The following is an 8,349-nucleotide window of genomic DNA, read 5'->3' on the forward strand; positions in this document are numbered from 1 at the left end:
ATCAGCGCTCTTCAAATCCAAGTTGACATTTCACGTTTTGGGCTTCAAAGATTTCAGGCAGACGATGATAGTATAAAATTCTACACTGGATTTCCCAGCTATAACCATCTTCTAAAGGTATAGTTTGTTAGAGCCCTCAGCTGAACGAATGACTTACATCTACAGTGCAGGTATGAATGTCCAGGAGAGTCAGCCATCTGCAAGGACAATGGTACTTATCGATGAGTTTTTTTTATTTCTTGCAAGGGTAAGGGTAGGTCTTTTTGCCTAAGACTTAGCACATAGGTTTAACATTCACATTGCTACTGTAAGTAGGAAAGTTATAACTTAGGCAAACTTTTTGTACTTTTTTCTGGGGAACCAGGTTATCTGGCCAAGTAGGGAAGAGATAGATTTGCACATGACAGAGGGTTTTAAGAGGTTGTACCCAAAAACAAGGATAATACTGGATTGCACAGAAATTTGTGTTCAGTCACCTTCATCCCTATTATTACAATCGCAGTTGTACTCTACTTACAAGAGCAACACAACGCTTAAGGGTCTAGTAGGTATTGCCCCTCATGGAGCTATTACTTTTGTATCAGCTCTTTACACTGAATCTATATCAGATAAAGAAATAACTAGAGTTTCAGGAATATTAGATCTTTTAGAACCTGGAGACACTGTGATGGCTGACAAGGGCTTTGACACAGGTGATATGCTAAGGGAAAAAGGATAAGTTTAAACTTGCCTCCATTTCTTCATTGCAGTGGCCAATTTGGTGCTCAACAAGTCCAAGAGACAAAGGAAATTGCCAAACTGCGAATCCACGTTGAGAGGGCAATACGGAGAATTAAAGAGTTCCACATTTTTGATTCACATATCCCTCTCAACTTAATGGGTACAATTAAACAAATTTACACAGTACTTTGCTTATTAGTGAACTTCCAGGGACCACTGATAATGTCATCAGCATAAGGATAGATAATACATGAGAAAAACATAGTTAGCCCACTTTACTTTATGGTAAACATTGTGGAAAGCCTACAACCACAATTCTGTAAAAGGTATTAGATAGTGTACAATCAATATTGCTCAATACTGTGACAAATCCAGGCTATGCCTTAGGCAATAAAAGGTCATGCAACAAGAAACAATTATTGGTTCATTGTAAATAACATTAGAGATTGACCAATACTTTTAAGGGAGTATAGTTACAATAAATTTGCCAGGATGAATTTTTATTTCATTGTACAACTGCAAACATGTTTCTTGAAGACCCAACAGTTCATTATTAAACATTTATATCTGTAGTTGGTGAATTTTATTCAATCCATGCAAAGACTTCAATTTTTCTCATCCCCCTTAAATACATTAGTGGTATTAAAATCTTCTAAGAGTGGGAATATCTGTCTTCAATAGTATGTGTTAATGCAGTTTCTTTGTATTGAGAAACTGAAATAAAAGAAAACATCTTAATCAGAGTTCTAAGTGTTACAAAACCTTGACACAGTAATAGGGTTTCGTGCTAATCATTCAACTGTAACAGCTTTGTTGGAAGCGACAGATTCTTGGGCATATAATATTGATAACGAGAAAATCAATGGAGTCATTTTTCTAGATTTGAAAAAAGCTTTTGACACTGTTGATCATCAGATCCTTCTATCGAAACTAAACTATTATGGTATACATGGAAAATCTTTCAGATGGTTTCAGTCATATTTGGAAAACCGAACACAAAAATGCTCTGTCAACGGGTCGCTATCCAGTAGCTACTCGTTGACTTGCGGCGTCCCTCAAGGGACCATTCTCGGTCCATTATTGTTCTTATTATATATCAACGATCTTCCAAATTGCTTATCAAATTGTAAACCGAGAATGTATGCCGATGACACGCACCTCACATATGCGGGAAGCAATCTTGAGAACGTTCAGTTTTGTCTAAATGAAGACCTAGAAAACGTCTTCAACTGGCTACAAGCGAACAAACTCACGTTGAACATGACTAAAACCGAATTCATGCTAATAGGGTCGAGGCAGAGACTGAATACTCTCACAGCTTCACCAACAATTAGAATGAACAATACTCAAGTGAGCCAGGTTTCAGCTACAAAATCGCTTGGTGTAATAATAGACGATAAACTCGATTGGCATAGTCACATCGAAAAACTAACGAAAAAGATCGCCTCTGGTATCGGGGCCCTAAAGCGAATTAGGCACCTGATCCCAGCATCAACCTTACATCTCATCTACCAAGCTTTAGTAAAACCTCACTTTGATTACTGTGACATTGTTTGGGGTAGCTGTGGGAAAACGCTACAAGACAAACTGCAGAAATTGCAGAATAGAGCAGCCCGTGTGTTGACATTCTCTAACTATGATGCTGATGCAACTGAGCTACTCGAGTTTTTAGGGTGGAAAAATCTTGCACGCCAGCAGGAAATCCATAAAGCCACCATGATGTTTAGATGTCTGCATGGGCTAGCTCCAAGGTATCTATATTCAAAGTTTACGTGGCGTGACTCTGCTTATGACCTCAGGGACTCTGAAAATAAGCTTAATGTTCCACTACCGCGCACTAATTATTACAGAAAAAGCTTTAGCTACAATGGCGCCACATTATGGAACAGTTTACCACGCGATATAAGGAACACAGAGTCTCTGGGGTTATTTAAACGTAAGATCAATGACATTTTTTAAGTCTAACGCACGGCATTCACGGAAAACAGCTTTAGTGTTATAGTATGTAGTTTTAATTTTAAATATCTTAGCGAATGTGATATGTATTTTTATAGGCTGATGAATTGATCGTGTCTAAATAAAGATTACAATACAATACAATAGATTACTGCAGAATCCTCAAGTCTTGAGGAAAATACACTTAAGCTTGAACATGCATAACCAACTTATTGTTGTTCATTTAATTTCTTTTAAGTTCATTCTGTGTACAAATAAGTTGTAGTTGTAATAATAATACTAGCTAGTATGTACTTGAAACAGAAATTATTAGGAGTTTGCACATTTCAAGGTTCCTATTATTTCAAGTAAAAATCAGAAAAGAAGGCATCCACATTATCTTTGGCAATCGGAAAAAATTCTGCATCATAATAAATTCTTTCACAGAAGAAAGTTGTCTCATTGATATAACAGAAAAAGTCATTCCATTGGTGTAATCTGCCCCTGCTTCTAGCTTCTTAACCATTACATCTTGAATAGCCTTGTTTGCAATCTTTCTCTGTCGAGGAACACTCCACATCTGTGTCAGGCTAGTGCAAGTAAGTTCATCTGGCAGCGATTTTAGCCCAAGATGTTTGCAGTGCGACATGTAAAAGAACAATCCAACCACATGATGACAGTATCCACTAGCTCCTGCCACACAGGAACACTTTCCACAAATGCTCTTGTCTGCTAGGCCAATCTGTACACTGAGTATGTGTGGTGGCTCACTCTTTTTCATAGATCTGTAGCACTTTGATGTTACTTTGACATGGTTAGCAGAATACTTAACTGCAAAAAACAAGACTTAGCTTGGTAATGCTTTTGTCTAGAAAGCACTGCAATAATGTTAACTAAACATAAAAATATATTTTTTAAACTGTCATCTACTGAAAGCTTAATTAACTAGCATTCATCTTTCTTGGTTGCATGTACAGTGTTAACCCAACCAAAAATTTAAAAAACAGGCTATTGTTTAACTTAGAACCGCAAATATCTCCAAATTAATTATATACTTTACCTAAACAAAACAATATTCGAGTTGTTAATTCTGGACAAATTTTAATTTTCAATGTTATGAAATTTTCTTGGAAGGTAGCCAGGTTCAGCGAAAAACTTGTAAACTTTCCTGGTATGTTCGCATCCCGACGCATTCTGAGCAAAACTTTCAACTTCTGCAAAAGAAATACCAGGAAATTTGCTCAAATCTCTGGACTCCACACCTGTGAATATAAGAAAAATTATTCGAGTTCGCCCTGAACAACGAGACTGCAATCAAATATGCTGGCATTTTTGTTGTGAGCAAGAAGCCTACCTCCAATTACAGAAACTCACCTTTGCGTTCAGTCGAAAGAGCTTGGCTACCAGCAGTCGCCATATGATACAAAACTATCCTCCCTGAAATTCAAACCAAACTATCACTCAATATTTTCGTTCTAAAGGCTTAAATATCCGTGTAACACAGCACTAAAGTCGAATGAATCACAGCGATTTTTCGGTAACGTTTACGCCATTGCTATCGCTTCAAGCGAGCACGTGCTAAAACTTCACGAGTCTGAAACTCGGCCTTTAGTGACTGATTTCAGTCTGAGACTAGTTCAGTTGTATGTAAAAATTCTATAAAGAATTCAAAATCAGGCAAGAAGAGCTAGAACTTAAAAAAAAGAAACAGTGTGCCAAAGGAAAGCGGCAAGAGGAAATGACACAGCAACTGATCCATCAACAGGAGCAGCAGCGAATAATGTTTGCTAACCTCCAGCAACAGCAACATCAGCAGCTTCAACAGCTGAGCCAGACGCAAATTACAATGGCGCAGCAACAACACCAACAGAACCAGGCACTAGTGGCTGTGCTGCAAGAGCTTGCCAAGAAGCAGTAAACAGAATAAAAACATGTTAAGTTTAGTTTAAGTTGATATACTATGTATTTGTTGTAGTTCAATTTCATCCTTGTTTCAATTTGTCTTTTTCTTTGTTTTACACTCATTTTCATGTTACGATACACAATATTGAACCAAGGATAAAATTTAACGTATATGTGCACGATCCTTCGCAGTAAAGCACTAATAGTGCTTTACTGCGAAGGATCGTGCACATATACGTTTCATAACCGCAGTTCATATGTATGTATTTCATATATATTTGTTGAAGGATAAAATTGTTGTTCTTTATTGGGTCGAGATAATTACAGAGTACATATTCAAAAAGTAAGCATTTGGAAGGACCATGGCAATATGCCCTGGTGTGCCAGTCTTTTAGGGTTGTTAGTGCTGGTATATAATTACACCAGTGATCTCTATGGTGATCCTTCTCCCTTAAAAAAAGTACAAACTGATTCATGGCATCTGTAGATGGCAAATTTATTGCAAAATCTGAAATGGCCAATTAGTTTTATTCTTGACCTGGTAATGACTCATAGATGAGGATTACTTAAAATAATTTTGTATCTGGATATTGGGCGTGGCTTATGAAACGTACAGGGTCACAAGCCCCCCTTCCAAGGCAGATGGCTTACATGGAAATGTTAAAGGCATAGGGAGGAGCAAACCTTTTATTAAGTTTAAAATATTCGATTTTGATATTTGTGTTGGTTGCATATTTGTTCTTTTTTTGTGACAACAAGAAGATTTTAGCCTTTTTTTGGAGAGGGGGGATGGGAGGTCATTTTAAAATTCAAACCAAAAGTACTTGGAAAATATGTAGTTATTTTACAGGTAATAATGATGGTACCTACTTGCAGCTCTCTGTAACTTTACTATAAAGTACCCTAGGGGTCAAACATGAGAAAGGATATTAAACTTCCCCCTCCCATCCCATCAACTTACACAGCAGAATGTATTAAATGTATTAAATATTATTACTATTCTTTAATGTGTGGCAAATCCTTATCCTCCCTCCCTAAAATTAAGCAAAGTATTCTTCCAAGGTGGGTGGATCCGGCTCAAAAAACTCGGAGGTTGTGTTGCCATATAAGCATGTTAATGCATTTCTTAATAAGGCACAAACAATGTACATCTTTCCTATTGAAGAAAGTCCAATCTTGAGGTTCTTTTTGAAATCTACAAACTTGAAGTACTCAACTATGTCTCCAAAGAGCCACTCTACAGAGACTCTCACTGAGTTCATAGCCTTATTAAAATTTACCATCTGTGGGGTGAGTATCATGTTTCTAAAAGGGGTCTGGAGGTGCACCCTCAATGGGTAAGCGGGGTCTCCATAAACACAAAGTGGACGACCCGCTGGCCCAGGTGAAAAAGCATAGCGTTGCATATCTTGAAGAAGATTGGAGTCTGCTGGCATGGCAGCGTCGTGTCGTCTCTCCTATATGAAAAAAAGAAGACAAATTAAAACCATTTAGATTAAAAATTTTTGGGTCTTTTTCTGAAGGGTAATTTTATATTCCATTTCCCTTACCGATTGGTCCATACATATTTCCAATAATTCCACTTGGTAATGCCACGGATTGGAATTTTCACCGTGAACTCTTTTGTGACCGTTGTAGACAATGCGCTGATTTTGGCCAGGCTTGCTTATTGGTCTAACTGTCCCATCAATAAAGCCAAGACAGTTATCCAAGGGGATCCCTTAGCTGTTATGGCGTTACTGTATATTTCCAGTGAATGAGGGTTGAGGATGCTATCATTCCACTGCAAAATTCTGTGACTGTGTGCCTGGTAAATGTAGTCGATCATGTAGTTGTTTCTCATGTACAACACTGGAACAGGCTTCCCAAAGCGAGCTATCATGTCTGAATATCGACAAGGATAGCTATGTCTCGTTAGAAAAATGCAAAGAGCCTCCAATCCACTACAGATACTTCTTTGATAGCATTCCACTACCTCAGGAATCCCCAATACTTCAGCTAGAAAGGGTAAGTCGTTCTTGTAGAAACGAAACTCTGAACGGCACACGTCGTCTTCTAAATCATCGAAGTCAAAACCAGGATAAGAATTATACGGAAGATCGACATTATCGGACCTGTTTAAATCGTACAGGGGTAGAAGTTCCTCATCGTTTATCAAACCATCACTGTGGCTAATCAAAAGTTGATTTCGAACTTCTTTCAAAGACATAATGAGCGGCGTTTTGTAATGGCTGCTTAACTGTTTAGGAATTCCGGCCACGACGGCGTTCTCTCCCCAGTCTTATGCGGGTTTTGGAGTCCCCGTCGCCATCCCCGCTCAAGTTGCTTAAAGTCCCTAATGGACAACAGATAGTACGGCCTCTGGCAAGAGTAAGGGCAAGGTCTGTCAGTTACAAGCAATGCTGGATACATACATCTGAAACATACATCCAAGCTTTGTTCGCAAGCATATCATGCCGAATACTTTTGTAAACAGCGCGAGGGAAAAAAGGCATTTGCGGCCCCCTGTATGGAGAGAAAATCCAAAGTTTTTTATTACAGGGATCATAAAGTGAATGAAGCTATTTCTGGTCTGAGTCATTAAAGTTCTGTACCATTAGAGTTAAAGAAACGCTGTCGGGGGAATATGGAGGTTGCTGCAAGTAGCAGTTGTTAAACTCTCAACAAGCTTTACAGGCGGCCAAGGAAAGAGCATGGGGCAGGAAATCAAGCACGATTCCTACCCAGTAAATTAATTTGGTTGTTGGAAATTGAGAGGGAGGAGCAACCAGAAAATTTGAAGTAATTTGGTGGCCTGATCTTTTCTCAGGCACTAAAAATGGGAAACTGACCTTGCGATTTTCTGTTCCTAAAGTGATACTTTGATTTAGCCACCATGTTTTTAAAACATTTTCAATGATGTGTAGCACACAGTCTAGTAGACTTGTTAGTCGTATTTCCATAAATTTAGTAGCTGTTTCTTGGCAGTTTTTATCAGTTTGTTTTAAAAAACGGTAACATGTTTTTTGCATTTAGAGGAACAAACTTGTCTGTAGAAGGCTAAGATTAAACCCTGAATACAGCAAAATGACTCAGTAATGTTAATGCAATTCATGTCTAGCTGGGCGCACTATACTCTGATGCCCTTCGTTCTGTTGTAACCAAATTCAGAGGAAAAAAAACAAAAACAAAAACAAAAAACAAAAAAAAAGTCTTTTTATAGGATTACACAATTACTTGTGAACCAGTAGTTTCCATTGTGATCCTTGCAAACAACTGAAACAAATGGTCTAAATTGAACTTAACATCATTAAGAACATCATTAAGAACCCCAACCGGCCGGAGGCAAACCAGTTGGCTATTTACAAGCGTGGCCAAGGATCTGAACTCGGGGCTACCGTGAAACAGATCCAGTGGTCAGGGTGGGACTCGAACCCGGGAGCGGCGGATTACAAGTCCGACACTCTAACCACTCGGCCACACTGCCTCCTAGAAACACCTGTAGAAACTCTTAAAGGGATAATATCTGTGAACTTTCACCATTTCTATGGTCATCAGGAATGACAGAACAAAAGCAGTAACTGTTCACAAAAGTCTTAATTCACTTAACTGAAAGAATAATGAGTTCGAGGGAACTAGACCATTTTTTCCCAAGCATCTCTAATAATTCATGATGGAAATAATAATAATAACATTGATAACAATAATAATGATAATAATAACAATAATAATAATAATATTTACAATAGTTATGAAAATAATGTTCATTATCCTGATGGTTATAATTCCTATGATTATTTCCATTAATCTAAT

General features: G+C 38.0%; 1 pseudogene across 1 annotated transcript; it reads right to left on the minus strand.

Moving 5' to 3' along the window:
* Positions 1-1,203: 1,203 nt before the first annotated feature.
* Positions 1,204-8,236, minus strand: LOC148721890 (uncharacterized; annotated as a pseudogene). Its single transcript, XR_015992400.1, has 5 exons — positions 6,108-8,236; positions 4,448-6,014; positions 4,030-4,092; positions 3,716-3,917; positions 1,204-3,486 (listed from the first exon to the last, which is right to left on the minus strand). The product of XR_015992400.1 is annotated as an uncharacterized LOC148721890 (transcript).
* Between the last annotated feature and the right edge of the window lie 113 nt (positions 8,237-8,349).

Source organism: Stylophora pistillata, chromosome 10 (assembly GCF_964205215.1).
Source record: "Stylophora pistillata chromosome 10, jaStyPist1.2, whole genome shotgun sequence".
Taxonomy (NCBI): Eukaryota; Metazoa; Cnidaria; class Anthozoa; order Scleractinia; family Pocilloporidae; genus Stylophora; species Stylophora pistillata.